General features: G+C 34.7%; 1 long non-coding RNA gene across 2 annotated transcripts; it reads left to right on the plus strand.

Moving 5' to 3' along the window:
- The first annotated feature begins 11,480 nt into the window (after positions 1-11,480).
- Positions 11,481-12,463, plus strand: LOC149148983 (uncharacterized). 2 transcript variants are annotated; one of them, XR_016263584.1, is made up of 3 exons: positions 11,481-11,866; positions 12,133-12,200; positions 12,402-12,463. It is a non-coding gene; the product is annotated as an uncharacterized LOC149148983 (long non-coding RNA). The 2 variants fall into 2 exon arrangements; XR_016263583.1 differs by having other exon boundaries at positions 12,137-12,200.
- Positions 12,464-18,403: the final 5,940 nt, after the last annotated feature.

Here is an 18,403-nt window from a genome sequence, read left to right on the forward strand (position 1 = left end):
TAATTAATTCACATCACTCATCACTAGTGTATTTTGCAGTTAGACTAAATACAACTAGCTCAACTAAGTCAAACTGAACACAACTCCATCAACTCCTTAATCAACTCCACCAAACTCAATCACTTGAGTTCTAACTCAAGTCCATCATGCAATAGCTCAACTAACCCATAGGAAAAGCGTATTTCCTTCTGGTAGTTGCATGTGCCACATCCGTAGCTCGAACTGAAGTACTGCAAGAGGATAAGATAATGTTTATAGTCCAAATATTATTAAGAGCTAATAATATTCGACTGTTCTATTTTTAGACTGGCAGTCTAAAAATAGACTCCGCCCATATGTATAAACATAGAGGTCCATCTATTTTTACCAACATGACCAATCATCCATAAACAACATCCTGCAACTCATAGCCCATGATCCATATGTCCAAAAATAGACTGCACCAAAAATAGCCTGCGGGCCCACTTAGTGAAGATGACTTCTTTTCACTAAGCTCCATCATCTTGTTGCATTTTCAACACTCCCTCTCAACAAGATATGGATTATCTGCAACCCCTATCCTGCCTCTGTGGTATTCAAATTTGCTCCTGGTGAGCGCCTTCGTCAAGATATCAGCATCCTGATCCTCCGTGGGAACGTATGAAAGTAACATGATTCTCCGCTGCACACAATCTCTGATACGATGGCACCTGATGTCGATGTGCTTGGATCTATCATGAAACACTGGATTAGCCGAGAGTTTAATGCAACTCTGGTTATCACAATAAATCACAGTAGGCTCCAAGTGTGACCCGAACAACCCGACCAGGATCTTCCTCATCCATATAGCCTCGCATGCAGTCAAACTTGCTACCATATAATCGGCCTCTGCTGAACTGAGTGCCACGGATCTCTGCTTCCTGTTGTACTAAGAAACTGTTATACACAGAGATTATCCAGATTATACACTATTTGCGGAATGCATGCATAATACATAACCTCCTCTACGTTGATCATCAATTTGCGGAATTAAAAACAATCGCATGCGCACATTGAAACATCAATCACACATATCAACACAGTATGTACTTGGGAAAGCATACAGCTGAAAACCCCCAACTATCTGTATATTATAATGATAGAGAACATGTAACAATACATAGTACAATAATCCTCACAAGTACTCAGTACTATCTCCACCTGCTACACACAAACTAGCTCAGATCTGAATTCAGTCACTGGTTCAAATCTCCTCCACTGTTTGCCTGCCTCTACTGCGCAATCCAAGATGAGAATAGATTTGATCCAAGCTCGTTTTCCCTTGGCTTGTACTGCGCAATTCTCATTGGTAATCTCAATCAATGAGTGTAAATCTCATGCGCAGCTATAGTCACAACTGATAGTAGTCTCACCCTTTCACCCACCTCTAACACTTGTCTCCATTGAACTGTCCATGCACTGAGTTAACTGATGTATTGTTTAGTTGATTTATGAGTTAATAATTAGTGAATTAATTAATAATTAATTCACATCACTCATCACTAGTGTATTTGGCAGTTAGACTAACTACAACTAGTTCAACTAAGTCAAACTGAACACAACTCCATCAACTCCTCAATCAACTCCACCAAACTCAATCACTTGAGTTCTAACTCAAGTCCATCATGCAATAGCTCAACTAACCCATAGGAAAAGTGTATTTCCTTCTGGCAGTTGCATGTGCCACATCCGTAGCTCGAACTGAAGTGCTGCAAGAGGATAAGATAATGTTTATAGTCAAAATATTATTAAGAGCTAATAATATTCGATTGTTCTATTTTTAGACTAGCGGTCTAAAAATAGACTCCGCCCATATGTCCAAAAATAGAGGTCCATATATTTTTACCAACATGACCAATCATCCATAAACAACATCCTGCAACTCATAGACCATGATCCATATGTCTAAAAATAGACTTTGCGCCAAAATAGCCTGCGGGCCCACTTAGTGAAGGCAACTTCTTTTCACTAAGCTCCTTCATCTTGTTGCATTTTCAACAAGTCCCTTGTTGAGATGTGAAACATATCCCTCCTTTAGCCGATATTGCACTTTGTTAGGGAAGTGGGATTGGTCTATAAGAGATATCGCCCCACACTTATAACTTAACAAATATTCGACCTTTCATACCCAATTAGGAGCAGCCCCTCAATGTGGCATTCTTTGACCTTTGGTTTGAGTGAGAGATGGAATACAAACCCCTTCTTGGTTGAAGCTTCATGTTTGAATGGTCCAACCTCTCTTGAAGTGATCCACCTGCAAATAAGAAAACAAAGTGGGGTCACTCCATAGTTTGTCTTCTCCACATGACTATGTATCCCCTCGATGGCTCAACCTTTTAGCCTTTGTGTGATCTTACTTGTTAGAAAAATTATTAGATTAAAGCTCGGATGCAACAATTAATCAAGAAAAAAAATGCTAGTAAAAGCCATCCCACACAACGAACAAAAATAATTGAACACAGGTTCCCAAAATGAGAGTTCTTTATTCATGGCACTTATTTCATAAGACAAAAACAACATTTGCTAGAAGGGAGGCTAATTTTTTTAAACATTTTCTAACTGCCAGATAATGGCTAGTTAGACTCCTCCTCTAGAAATTATATTTTTTATTAGTAATCCACATGTTGGAGACTTAGTAATTCATAGAATATTACATTGCAAAAATTAATTTGCCCACTAAGGGGTTTGTTTGGTTCACAATATTCAAGTTGATCCAAGATCCCTTTTGCTAGTGGCTTGGAATGGTCAAAGATGAGGAATAATAGTAATTGGTTGCCCAACGTCCCTCTCCAATGTCCATGAGGTAGCTTGACTTGGTCCACGACAAATTCGACTTGCTTCGGAAAATTCGACTTGGTCTTTGAGTGAATCATTTGACTTCATAATGGCTACTTTATTGGTCCTTTCCTTAACTTCCTTGTCCAAGGTACCTCCAATGATTAGTTAGACCTATCCAATGGTGAGTTGACTTACATAATGGCTAGTTCACTTTGACTTTCCCTTTAGTAAAATCAACTTAGCCACCTGTGCATTGGATCTACAACGCCCTAATGAATTTTCCCAATCTGACACATGGGTTTGCTAAAACTAGCCCTGATCTGAATTGGGTATGCCTAAAATTTCCACATCCTCCCTAGTGTTGCCACATCATCCTTGACCTTACCACGTCATCAGTCCACTATGCTAGTTCTCTAATTCCTTGAGGAATTTGAGGATTATGAGACTTAGGTTTTGTTCCTCTCATTTTGCATATCACTTCTCGCGTAACGCATGTACCAAATTGCCCAACGTTGGTCCTGTTCTGCTACTTGGAACCTATATGACTTGGTTGACAACCTTTGACCATCTGTAATTTGCCATTGCCCTCACTATTTGGAAAAATTTTACGTGGCATGCAAACTTCTCATCAAGTTGAAAAATCTGATACCATGTTCACTTTTTGACTTCCGAGACCCCTTGCATTGGGAAATGTGAATTACCTTGGGAACTGTGAAAGTTATCAGTATGAGATTGCCATGCATCAAAACTATTTGAAAGACACTGCACCAAACCCAAGGCCACCTATAGACTTATAACCATGTGGTAACACAGATGTACCTTGATGTGGGCTGGATTGGTCCATACTCCGATGATCACCCGTACAAGAAAACAAGGTCCATAAAATGATGACTTCTCAAGTAAGCCCACTTAAGGCCCCCCTCCAATCCTATACAGGATGAAAGGAACCAAAGATGAACTACAAGGGATTTGCCATGGTCCGAACAAAAACAAGAAGATACAAACAACAAGACATAAGGTCTAGGATGCCTTATACAAGGCCTCACATCGTTGTTACAAGGCTTTTGACATTGCAATTTTTTTTTATGTATCCCTACTGACATGAAGGGTAACAATCATCATTTAAAGTAGTGCCACATTATACTTGAGTGCTTGTAAGATGGACCTAATGTCAATGTTGACTTGGTCATGAAGCAAGGTACCCAGGCGAACTTCTGTAGTAGCGTTTTTTGTTGGTGTGCTAATGGGATCATGGAACATGACCTTTCTGCCACCATCATCAAATTTCAGTGTGAGGCTTGTATCACTGTTTGCTCATGATGTGATTGTGCATTGTCATATGTGCCAACCATTCCATTGCCCTTGTTTTTCTTCCTTAGGGACAGCCAGGATCACATATTCAATGGCTCTCAAAATTGCAATATGGTGTTTATCATTTACAGGAAATAGAGTCATATAGAAAACCATCCCTCATAACCCGACAGTCAGACTAGAGTGCTGGAACATAAGTTTTATCATTAATGGGGGAAGTTTTATCCCTTTCACAATTAACAAGATTTTCACCACCGTCAAATTCTTTTGAACTTGTGAAGCTTCCCTTGACTACATGAGGGTTTATTGTCAGATCTAAGATGGTGTAGAATAGTTTCTGGAGATAACTGTGTTATGAAGAGTTGAAACATCTGACGTTTCGGATGTACACTTCACCCATTATTGAGGACTAGAAGCAAAAAACATAGATGAAGAGGAGGAGAGGACCACAACCAACCAATTTATAAGCAAAGTGTTGAGAAAGAGATGTTAGAAGGGACCAAATGAGGGGAATACAATTTATTAATAAAATAATTAAAATCCCCAAAATAGTTATAAAAATAATTAACAGTAATTTATTAGTTAATATGATTATTATTGTTAGTTATTGGGGGAGTCTTATTAAAATTAATTAATAATATAGTAATAATAAAATAAAATAACTAAAGTAATATTATAGAATATTTCAATATTTTTGTTATTGTTATTAAAAAGGGGGAGTTTTAATATTAATGATATTATTAAGAATAATTAATATCCTCAATTATTAAATTCTAATATTCTTATATTAATATTGTATAATAAGACTAATAAAAAAATAGAAGTGTTCACTCGAAACATCACTCTTGCTCTTCATAACACAGTTATCTCTAGAAACTATTCTACACTGACTCATAACTGTGAAAATCCACATTCAAAAATCTAAAAAGATCAACGATTCCTAACATAATTCAGTATCATCTCCAAAGCAGGATTTTGAGCCAAAATTTTGACTTTTCCTCAAATTTGGGCCCCTTTTGTCATCATTATATGGATCATCCATAGGAAAGCTATCAAATTGCACTAGCTAGTTCTCATTACTATTTTACTAGTTGAGATGGCGAAAACTCAGAGTGCCTGATTTGAAATCGAGAAATTTAATGGCAAAAATAATTTCGAGATCTGGAAGGTAAATATGCATGATCTGCCGGTACAACAAGGCGTGGCGAAGGCGCTGTTGGGCAGATCCAAACTGCCTTACCCTGTGACAGATGATGAGTGGAATGAATTGGATGGAAGGGCCTTGAGCGGAATTCGTTTGTGTTTGGCTGATGATGTTTTATTTAACATCGTGTCAGAGAAGACTGCAGCTGGTTTGTGGACGAAGTTGGAGAAGCTGTATATGACAAAATCCTTGACAAATTGGATTCTCCTGAAGCGACAACTATACAATTTGCGAATGAAGGAAGGTACTTCCATTACTAATCATTTGAATGTTTTTAATACTCTAATGGTGCAATTAGAAAGCATAGAAGTAAAATTTGAAGCTGAGGATAAAGCCATAACTTTATTGTGCTCATTGCCTGAGTCGTGGGTTCATTTTGTTACTTCTATAAGTCTTAGTTCATCCGAAACCATTGAATTTGATGATGTCGTCGGAGCTTTGTTGTCCGAGGAGACCAGGAAGCGGTCGAATGCTGACACCTCTACATCAGAGGCAATGATGGCTAGAGGTCGTTCTAGAGAAAGACGCTCTGGTAAGCGCAGTGATTCGCGTTCAAAGTCCAAGGGGAAGAAGAGTAAAGTAAAGTGTTGGTTCTGCGGCAAATCAGGGCATTTGAAGAAGGATTGCTGGAAGCGACAACAAACTTCTAAAGAAGCTTCATCGACAGAAAAGAAGGAAGCGAACACGACTGATACAGGTTCAACATCTGGTTCAGGTATGAGCGACGAAGTCTTATCAGTTAATTTGTCAAATCATGATCAACATTGGTTGTTAGATTCCGGTGCATCAAACCACGTGTGTATTCATAGAGATTGGTTTAATACATATAGATCAGTGAATGATGGAGTCGTGTACATGGGTAATGATGTCACATCTAATATTGTGGGAATAGGGAGTATAAAGCTGCAAATGTTTGATGGGACAACCAAAATGTTAACTGATGTAAGACATGTACCAGATTTAAGAAAAAATCTAATTTCACTGGGGGCACTTGATACAAATGGATATAAAACTGTCATTCAAGGTGGAGTAATGAAAATTTACAAAGGTATTTTACTAGTAATGAAAGCTAAGAAAGTAGGAAATCTGTTTCAGTTAGAAGGAAGAACAGGGTCAGTTCATGTGTCTACGGTGTCTGAACATGACAATAGTTCCATTCGCCTATGGCATCAGAGGTTGGGCCATATGAGCGAAAGAGGGTTAAATATTTTGGTTGATCGCAAGTTACTTCCTAATCTAAGGTTTGGAAAGTTAGATTTCTGTAAACATTGTCTGTTTGGCAAACAAAGTAAACAAAAGTTTAAAACAGGCAAACATACTAGTAAAGGAATACTTGATTATATCCATTCAGATGTTTGGGGTCTAGCACCTACAACCTCGTATGGTGGCTCGTCGTATTTTGTCTCGTTTATTGATGACTTTTCTAGGAAAGTGTGGGTCTACATGTTGAAAAGGAAGTCTGATGTTTTTACAGTTTTCAAGCAGTTTAGAGCATTGGTAGAAAACATCATTGGTAGAACTATAAAATGTTTAAGAACTGACAATGGTGGTGAGTTTACTTCCAAGGAGTTTGAAAACTATTGCAAGGATGCAGGGATCGAGAGACATAAGACTACTATTTATACTCCTCAGCAAAATGGAGTTGCTGAACGCATGAACATAACTTTTTTGGAGAGAGCAAGGAGTATGCTGAGTAACGATGGTTTGCAGAAGGAGTTGTGGACAGAAGCGGTGGCTACAACTTGTTATGTGATAAATCGATCGCCATCGACAGCGATAGGTTGCAAGATTCCTCAAGAGGTATGGAAAGGTCACCCTTGTGATTATTCTAAACTCAGAGTGTTTGGTTGTGATGCATATGCTCTAGTGCCTAAACATCAGCGAACTAAATTAGATCCGAAATCGAAAAGGTATATCTTTGTTGGGTATGGTGATGGAACAAAGGGATTTAGATTGTGGGATCCTACTACCCGCAAAATCATCATCAACAGAGATGTAAAGTTTGATGAATCCTCTCTTGTACAGTTAGATGTAGATAATAAATTGAAACAGGATGATGTATCTGATTTCCAGCACATTCAGTTTGACAGCGCTTCTAATGATAGTCTTGACGACCATAGTTCAAATTCTAGTCATGAACAGGTTTCAGAATCAGATTATGAACAGGGTTCAGATGGAGGTCATGAACAGGTCTCAGATGACGATCATGAAGAAGTTCCTACAGATGGTAGACAACCAATTGTGGAAGCACCAGAAAGATCCTTAAGGAGGTCTACAAGGATCAAATGTCCTCCGAGAAGGTATGATGATTATGTTACTTCAGTTGCTTTGACCGCTAACGATGATGAACCTTTGTGTTATCAGGAAGCTGTAGAAGGTTCAAATGGAAAGCAGCCATGAAGGAAGAAATGATGGCCTTAGGTAAGAATGGCACATGGGATCTGGTTGAACTTCCCAAAGGCAGGAAAATTGTGGGATGTAAATGGGTTTTCAAAGTGAAACGGGGTGTGAATGATTCGGAGGACAGATACAAAGCAAGGCTAGTTGCAAAAGGGTTTTCTCAGAAAGCAGGCATAGATTTTCATGAGATTTTTTCACCAGTTGTTAAAATAGTTTCAATCATAATTGTGTTAGCGTTAGTTGCTTTGCTTGATTTAGAATTACAACAACTAGATGTTAACACTGCATTTTTACATGGAGATTTAGATGAGGAAATTTATATGGAACAACCGGAAGGGTTTGTTCAGCATCGCAATAAGAAATTTGTCTGCAGGCTCAAGAAGTCATCGTATGGTCTGAAGCAGTCGCCTCGACAGTGGTACAAGAAATTTGATTCTTTCATGTTGAGTCAAAAATATATAAGAAGTGAATATGATCATTGTGTTTACTTTAAGCAGTTAAGTAATGGCATGTTCATTATTTTAGTGTTGTATGTTGACGATATGCTTTTAGCAAGCAAAAGCATTGAAGAAATCAACAGGTTGAAGACTCAGATGGCAAGGACTTTTGATATGAAAGATCTAGGAGAAGCAAGATAGATTTTGGGCATGGAGATTTTCAGAGACAGGAGCAATGGTAAGCTGTGGCTATCACAACAAAAGTATATTGAGAAAATACTTGTGAGGTTTGGTATGAACAATGTGAAGCCTGTGTCAGTCCCTTTAGCTGCCCATTTTAAGATTTCTTCCAGTTTATGTCCTAATACACATGAAGAAAAGGATTATATGTCTCGAATTCCATATGCCAATGTAGTAGGATGTTTGATGTATGCGATGGTTTGTACGCGACCAGATATTTCACATGCAGTTGGGGTTGTCAGCAGGTATATGGCAAATCCGGGTAAAGAACACTGGTCAGCAATGAAATGTGTGCTTCGGTATTTGAGAGGCACAAGTAGTTATTGTATTACTTACAATAAGAGTAGCGAATCTGTTTGCGGGTATGTTGATTCTGATTTTGCAAGTGATTTGGATAAGAGAAGGTCAACTTTAGGGTACGTCTTTACTCTTGCAGGTGGAGCTATTAGATGGATGTCAAAGCTACAAAACATTGTTGCTTTATCCACTACTGAAGCAGAATACATTGCTGCTTCGCATGCTTTGCAAAGAGGCAGTTTGGTTGAAAGGTTTGCTTGGTGAGTTTGGTAGGTTACAGAACAACATCAGGTTACTTTGTGATAGTCAAAGTGCAATACATTTGGCTAAGAATCCGGCCTATCATAGTAAATCAAAGCATATTCCAATTAAGTACCATTTTGTAAGACAGGTTATCACTGAAAGGGGAATCTCTCTTGAAAAGGTGCATACAAAGGAAAATTGTGCAGACATGTTAACGAAACCAGTTTTGTTGGAGAAGCTGCGTTGGTGTTTGACTTCTCTTGGCTTGCAGAAAAAATAAATAATAAAGAAACAGGGCATCAGGCTAATTGTTGTCAAGGTGGAGATTGTTGAGATTTTCTGTTTTAATAAAATAGGCAAAAATCTCAGTGGGTGACAACAATCTGATTTGGTTGCTATATTAGCTCTATTTTGTTGGGAGTGAGTTAATGCATCCTATATTTGCTGTAGGAGGTTTTATGAGGCAGTTAGATCCTCTTAGCTATAAAACAGGTGTCCAGACGGATTGGGTGGTGTGCGTGAGAGTTTGTGAGGAAAATGATCATTTTGTAATCTCCTGATTAATAATAAGATTGCTGATGCCTATGTTTGGTGGACGTAGCCCAGATTGGTTGGGTGAACCACGTTAACTCACTGTGTCTTTGTGTATGATTGTATTGCTGTGTCTATCTTTGTATATTTCATCATATTAGTCAAGCATGATTCAGCTTTACAATCATGACTATGTGCAAAGAGGGATAGCAGGGGATTGAATTAATGTTTGAACCTGTTTTGTGAGGTCACAATTTTGTTTGGATTTTTGGTTGGAATTTGGCAAAAATTTATCAAGAAATTTGATTGTGGGAATGTTTAAATATTTTTTTTGGAAATGGATTCAATGCCATAAAAATTTTTGGGACATCCAAAATCTTGAAACTTAACAAGTGTAAACTTGATTTTCAAAAAATTCCACTCATTTTTTCTAGGAATCCTACCAGAATTTCTGTTATTTTCCTAGCTAAATTGAATTTCTATTATTCTTGGGGAAATTATAGTTTGTTTAAACTAGACTATAGTAGAATGTGCTAAGAATATTGAAGAAGCAAAAAAATTCACAATTAAAATAAAGTGTAATAAAACAAATAAAATAATAAAACATAATATGAATTAAAAATAATAATAATAATAAATATTTTTAATTAGATTGATTGTGTTGTAATTTTATTTTATTAATAAAATTTCACATATTTTTTAATGGAGGAAATTTATATTATATCTATTAGATTAAAATAATTTTAAATATTAATTTTTCATATTCCTAATAAATTAGATGATGATGATGATGGTTAACGTCGGCTGAGACCAAATAATGATCTATCGGACCTAAAAAGACAAATTATTTATTTTGATTTAAGATTTTATTCCTATGCTCAAAAATGTCGGAGAGAAGCCTCCCGAGTTCACTATAATTTTGGCATTGTAAAAGGCTAGGAAGGTCAGTATTGTAACAAAGGTTGTGAAATTGAGATCTAATGTGGTTGTATGCAGGGCACTCTAAGAGGAAGTGGTTTTCATCCTCGATGCTCCTATTCTCACAAATATGGCAGATCCTTTCCATCCATGGCGTTTTAGGAACTGCCCAGCGGCCAGTTTCACTATGGAGCTCACGAGAATTCGTTCTAATCTTTGCTATATTAATTTTCTTCTTTGAGCTAGTTAGAATAAAGAACTTTATATTTAAAATAAATTAATAAATCTATAATTATAAATAAGAATATTTTTAAGTATATAAAAATAAAAATATAGAAAAGATAAAATATAAACAATAAGCAATTAAGATTTTAATAATAATTTAAATTTAATTAAAAATATAAAAAATTACTATTTTATAATAATTTTTCGATAAATTATATATAAATTTAATATTACATCGTATAAATTAAATTAAAATATATATATATATATATATATATAATTAATTTAATAGTACACAAATCACCATATAAATTAAATTAAAAAAATTATAAATCATTTTAAAAAAAAATACAACGTCTATACATATATCTATTATGATATTTTAATAAAATTATATAAACACAAACACACAAAATTTTATAAAGAAATTACATTTTAAAAATTTAGATCTCTAAACCTTTAATAAATTTAAAAATAAATTAATTTTTACTCATTTTTAACCTTAAATAAAAATATATATAAGCAAAACAATATAACCATGGCTAACCAATTCAATTCTTCATCAGTCTCCCTCAAAATATAACCAAACTGATATAACCATGCTTCATTATTCTCGTCAAAACCAACCACGCGGCCTTCTTGATCACGAAGGGTCGGAAAACGCGGTATTTAAAGAATTAAACACGTATTCTGTTATAAAAAAAAATTAAAATTTAAAGGAGATATCTCTGTAAAATAAATACTATAGATGAATTTCCAGTTAAACATAAACCATGGGTTACCAGAAGAAAGCATGATTTATCACCGCTCGGATTAGTTTGAATTTTTATGCGGGTCATATTTTTTGAAAAAATCCTTGAGATGCAAGGCCATGGCGGTGGATATGAAGATAAATTAAAATTTAAAATATACATAAAAGCGGACGTGAGAATGCACTAGAATTTGGAGAAAGTCTGTGACCGTTTGAAATGAGGCGGATATATAGCACTCCAGCATAATAGTTTAACCTCATCTCTTCTGTTTTCCGAATTGGCTTCTTGTTGTTGTTTGTTTGGTCCAAGGCATGGCCATGCTTGTTTATTGGTTTCAACAGTCAATTTTCTTTATAGAATTTTTTTTTTTCAGCTGGTGTTTGTTGATTTTTTTATTTTCTTTGTGTTTGGATTGGTTGGTTGGTGGATTTTATTAAATTTTGCTTTGAAGCGGAGCAGAAGAGATGCAGCGCATGATTTCGAGTTTCTATGAAGGAAAATCACCAGAGCAGGTATTCTTTTTTGGTTTAATTTGAGCCGATATGATATATTTATATAGATGTTCTGCCAATAAACATATACATAATGGTATGCCCTGTGTTACAGAATGGAGAATGCTATGGTAGATTATGGTTTTTTTTCGAGTTTTTATTTTTCATTTCTATTTTAAGGTATTGCAGGCCGGTTTTAGGTATTCAGATAAAGGTTATTGGGATTTCAATAAGAGAGAGTAATTTGAGGTTTTCAATAATAATTGACTCTTCCAATATATTTGAAGGAAGGAAGAGCCGCCCTCGAAGACAGGAGGAGGCAAGAGGATTACATGTCTAAGTTTCGTTTCAGCAGGTACAGTTCACATAAAGCTCTTCAACTTTTCCGCCCATATGTTTTTCGTACTTTCCGGATAGCCCGTAATATAATCTTAATCTTTGGTAAGCGATTTAGAGTTGATGGGTATTAGCTTTGCCATGTTCTCTGTTATGTTATACAATTTGTCACGCAGTCTCTCTCTCTGGACTTATATGGAAATTTATTTTGCTTCGACAGGCTGTTCCGGTTGCGGTTGGTTTGCAGTGTAAGGACGTGAAATGACGTGGAGTTTTTCCAGACCATTTCGTTACATTCCATCATTCTTTTTGGTACGAGAGTCGCCACGATCCAGGTACCGATATATTCTACCATGATTACTCTGTCAGGCGTGGTAGTTATGAGCCGTATTAATGTTCATTTGTTTTTTTGTTTGCAATTATGTTTACTCCCATAAATAGTGCTGATGAGCTGTAATCATGGCATACCATTAATGTAGAATTTGCGTTTTATTTGCATTTGGTTTTGGTCTGTAGCGTGTCCGGGTATGGATGCTCGGTTAAAGAGTGTCTGTTTCATGTGCCTTGTGCGTTGGCTTTAGCGTTCTTCCCATTTCCATTTTTTTGGTTTTCATTTTTCCTTGGGTCACTATTTTAAAAGTATTTCTTGCTCAGTAGTTGATTAGGTTATCTTATAAAGATTAAAATCAATATCATAGGATCAAAGTTCTGTATATCTTAAATGTGATCGAGTTTCGAGTTTGGGTAATTTTTTAACCTAATAAATTATTTTAATGGTAAAAAAATAATAGGATTAATATATTTTAATGTATGATAGATTAATATTTTTTTTTTGAATTTGTAGAATATATATATAATGAATTTGTGAAATTTAAATATATATTAGTTGATTTTTTTTTTTAAAAAAAATTAAAATACAATTTAAACTTAATATATAGTCTTTTCATTCAGTTATGTATTCTTAACATAAAATTTAAATAAAAGCCTTAAGTCTTTAATAAAGAATTTGATTTCCTTGTAATGTCCTCCTTTGTTCTCTCTGGTAGATAAAGGTTTAAAACCTTAGATGACTATGTATGTAGTTCAAAGGGTGTTGTTGATGGTTTAAAATTTTAGATGGTTATGTATGTAGTTTAAAGGGTGTTGGATGGTTTTTTTTATCTTTCATTTTTATTGAAGGGACAACGTATGAGGTATTTAGATAAAAATCATTGGGATTTTAATAGGGGAGAGTAATTCGACTTAAAGTGAGTTTTATATGAACATTCTTCCATTTATTTTATGAGTTACTGGCTTATCTAGGTTAAGGATATTTTTATTTTAAGTTTGAAATGAAATATAATTTAACTGCCTTCCACGAAAGTCGTCCATGAAGAGAAAATGAGGCAAGAAGATTACATTTCTGAACCATCTTGGATGAAGAATTGGCGGCTTTGTTGAGTCTCCTGTTAGCTACAGCCTCCGCCAACCAGATTAACCAGTCATTAATTAGGGCCATACAATAAAGCCAGGCCATTAATCCATTAATAAGGGCAGGTAAAGTATGATATAATCCCCCGGTCTGCCAGGGTTATAAGCGTCTTGGGAAAAAGAACAGTTAGGAGTCCCTTCCCTATTGCAATCCCGCTGGTTTCTTATGGTGTATTTAGCTAAGATGGATGTACCAATACATTCTACCATGTTTACTGACCAATACGGAATGGCCAGGTGTCTAGTTGTGAGCCGTAATCATGTCGTACACAACGATAATCATAATTGTGAGCCGTAGTCATGTCGTACGTAGCGATAATCATAATTGTGAGCCGTAGTGATGTCGTGCTAAGCGATAATCCTGATTGTGAGCCGTATTTATGCGTTACTCATTAATGTTCATGTGTTTTTGTTGGCAAGTATGGCTATTAGGGCTAAAGCGTAGCTTTGAGTTGTAGTCATCGCACACCATTATTGTAGCCTTTGCTTTTTTCCTTTGATTTGTTGTAGCGTGTCAGGTTATTACTTACATGTACCAGGTTACCGCTTTGCTTGAGCTGCCTTTTTTTTTCATTCCTTTTTCGTTATAAGTTTTCCTGATTGAATGGTGGTTAGATTATTTTACAAAAATAAAATTTAATATAGTAAATTATTAGATTATTTAAAAAAAAAATTAATACAGTAAGATTATATGTTTTAATGGAGTTTTGAGTTTGGTTATGTTTTTAATATAGTTAATGATTTTAGTAATTAGAAAAAAAGAATTAAATTTTAAATTGAATATATGTATATATTTTGATGATTTCTTTTATTTATGTTTAGAATTTAATTTGAACATAATTTAAAGCTTTTTTTCCTATGAATATGGATCTTTAACCAAAATACTAAACTAAGGTGTTTACTAAAGAATTTTGTTTCCTTGTAGATATGGATTCTTAACCAAAACAATAAACCAAGGTTTAATAAGATCCCATGTCAACAAGACCAAGTGAGAATATAATTCGTAACTCTTTAGGTATGGTTTGGAAGGATCATTTTGGTCTCCTTTTTAACCCCTTAGCAAGCTTGAGATCAATCATGGTAAAATCAATTAAAAAAACGAAACCAAAAATTTAGTTTCAAAAGATTAACCTTCTTGAATCTTGATAATAAAGTCACTAAATAATCACAATAAACTTTACAAATGACAAGGTAAACAATACATTAAAGATGTGACATAGATATCAAGTTATGGTTGAATTGGAGTCTAGTGCGGTTACCCTTGAATTCACCTTTTTCTTCTTCTTTATTTTTTTATTTTTTTATTTTTTATGTTTGAGATGAACAATAGCTAATTACAAAATCAAATTTTAAGATGTCATATCCATTATTGTCATTTGAGCCATTTAGCTAGATGTGTTTTGGTATTATATATAGTTGTCATTACTTCATAGTGAAAAAAGATAAAATATTTGCTTGAAGAGGTTATCTTGGCTTTGGTCAATTACCTAAAATAGGTAATTATGGTAGATATTTATGATAGTAATAATTATAGCTATAAATGGATTTAATATATTAATATTGTATACAATTTTCCATGGGGAATATAAATTCAATGTACCAATATGTATGTGATTTTTCATAGAGAATATAGATTCCATGTGTCAATATCATATGTGATTTTCCATGAGAATATATATTCTTTTTAATTACAATTATTTTCATATTTATATCCATTTAATTTTATTTATTCACTATAGATCTTTTTAAGGTTTTATATTTCGAGTATTTTGTGAATATGTTGGTTTCAAATATATATTAGTTAATAACTTTTTAATTTAATATCTCTTTGTACTTGAACTGTAGAAAGCCATTCAAATATATCTCATAACCTTTCTCATGGATATCAATGTTTAACCAAAATACTAGGGTCTAGTAAGGTATCCCCTTTCCTTGTGAATATAGGTCCTTAACCAAGATACCAACCTATAAGGTGTCTCATTGGCTACTCGTGTGATAACATTGATGAGAAATGAAAGTCATAACTTTTTGCTCATGGTTGTGACGGATAATTCTAGTGTCTTCATTTTTTTTCCTTAGGCAAGGTTAGGATTAAATTTTCAAATGGCACAATAGATAATACATTGAAGTGTGACATAGCTATCAAGTTATGGTTAGCTTGGAGTTTTATTGAGTTTAGGATTATGAATTTAGATTGATCACGATTGATACCATATTCTAATTGCAGGATGTTGCTAAGAAATAGAATTGCACACTAAATATTTAGTATAGTTTATGGTTATTAATGTCAGTTGTGTTTAGTTTAGGTGGTTAAGAGGAGAAGTTGTTACCCTCCCCACTGAGGACCAAGTCTTGATTTAACAGGGTTGATCCTTGTCAAACTATTAGGTTTGGAAAGGTACTAACATTCTCAATCTTGCTCAAGTGCTTGAGGTTAGCCTTAAGGGTTAGCTCAAGCAATTGTGAGCTAGATGTGAAATCTCTCCCTTGAAGTTAGAGAGGTCAGGGGTTCAAATCTCTTGATCCCCAATGAATCAAGTTGCTTAGAAATTAGGCATTGACGATTTACCTTACTTAGCACCCATCGACAAAAGTGAAGTTTCCTAGGGTTTTGCATGCTTTATTATAGAGAAAAAATGTTATGGTTACTAATGCTAACCATAACTTAACAAGTTGAATTGTGAATTAGCGCATTAATGAAGTTTAACAATGATACAAAAAAGTAATTTCCTTAATGAGCTATTTAATTTTTATAAAATATATATAACCATACTTAAATGTTAGCCTAACACCGTGGTTTCTTAAATGTTATAAAATTACGAGACAATGAAGTATAATGGATTTCATTTATAACAATTCCAGACAATTTTGTAAAAGTTATAATCATAGATAGCCATATACTATAGAGTAAGATTATGTTCATAATCGTATATTCCTGTAGGTTAAAGTAAGGTCAGATGGATGCATAGGCATAAAGAAAGAATGACATGATATAAAACATCACATAAATAGATGTTACTATCATAGGTTTGTTTTGTTAAACTTTGACAAGTCCATGTAGTATGGTCTATAAACTAGATGATGTCTAATGATGGCACAAGTGTCACATGTCTAAATTTGAAGTTTGTAAAAGCCTAATTCTGATGAAGGGTTGCAAAACCTTTGAGTAATAAAGCAATTGATCGATGTGAAATCCACTTGTTTCCATCATAAGAGAAGAACACCCCTAATGATTCTCTACAATCTAGTTGTTTTATATTTTTTCTCTTCACAAGTTCTTGTGATTTCATTGGAAAAATAATTGACTAATAACAATTGATTAAGTTGTTTAAGTGTCCTAGATAGATTTATACTAAGTACTATGGTTTAATCAAAATTTTACTTTTTTCATATTGATTATTGAATTTTAATTTCTCACAATTATTTATCAACGAGTATAAAGACAAGTCTTAGGATTTGAAGAGTGTTGCTTTTTTGTCAAAGTCATTCTTTGGTTAAACATATGACACTATGTAATTACATTGTTGTTGAGACAATGATGGTTTAAAGGTTTATTTTGATGTTAAATTCAAGTGTTAAGCTAGGAAAGAAAATGGGTGTGATGAAAAGCTTAGCAATGTTGTGCCAAGTGGGGCTATATTGCACTTGGGGCATAAGGTGGGAATAACAACCAAGCAAGGATATCAATGACGTGATTGGGAATTATGCATTGGAAGTTTGGGCAAAGCCATGGTTGGAGACAACAAATTTGTACAACTATGATGGTATTTCAATATGAAAACATCAACAAGGAGGGAAGTAATGGCAATTTTTGAGAAGAAAGTCCCAAAGAGGCTTATGCAAAGATGTTAGCTAAGGAATTGACAAGATGTTATACTTTAATACAAGTGATATTTTAATTTTTGTTTCCAAGGAAAACCTCAAGGGGAAACTAACCTAAATGATGCTCCCCCACATTCATGGATGGCATCCCTAGTAAACCTGTCGACGTAGACTAGTGCATCTCACCTATGTTATTGGAATTGGGCACCTAGTCGCACAAAACTAGCCAAATGTATAGCAACATTAGTGACAATAATTGGGCTAACCCGAGATAAATGATATTTTAATGTCTACTTAAATGTTAATGTTGTAGCATGGAAAATTTAACCTTTTGTGCTACTATTTTGTAGGAGATATTTTGTAGAAGTAATTTAAACTTGTGTCATTTTGCCTCCTTCCTTTATTGTGTCTTTTACAATCCTCCTTAGTTCAATTTAGTTATTTGAAATCCTAATTGTGCAACAAACACTTGCCAAACTTGCCTTGTCACATTAACGCACTATGCAAACGAGTCTCAGTATCACTTAGGTCTATAGACAAAGCTCTTCGCATAGGATCAACTGAGAGCATCACCTTTGATTACTTGGTTTAATGTGCAAGATGAATCCATCTAGTTACATTAGTATAGTGGAGGATGTTGCCTTTTTTTTTGCATTGGTCTTTGTTAGTGATCCCACTCCTTGGTGGGGCACATGGGGTCTTTCCTCTTTGGGAGTATTGCCATTCATTTTGTTTGAATTTTATGAATCTATGGATCGTTGTACATGGCTTGTTTATTTGCAATCTTATGGCCCCTCCACCTTGTAACCTTTATTTTGCAGGTCCTTGGGTGAAGGAGTGGCTTGGTGACTCCTATGGTTTCCACCACAACATTTGGCATATGTGGTCAAGGATATTTTTGCATGGGCATTTGCATTCTCCAACGTTTTC

The sequence above is a fragment of the Pinus tabuliformis genome, chromosome 9 (genome assembly GCF_031772625.1).
Source record: "Pinus tabuliformis cultivar Carrire ecotype Pingquan chromosome 9, CPIR1, whole genome shotgun sequence".
NCBI lineage: Eukaryota > Viridiplantae > Streptophyta > Pinopsida > Pinales > Pinaceae > Pinus > Pinus tabuliformis.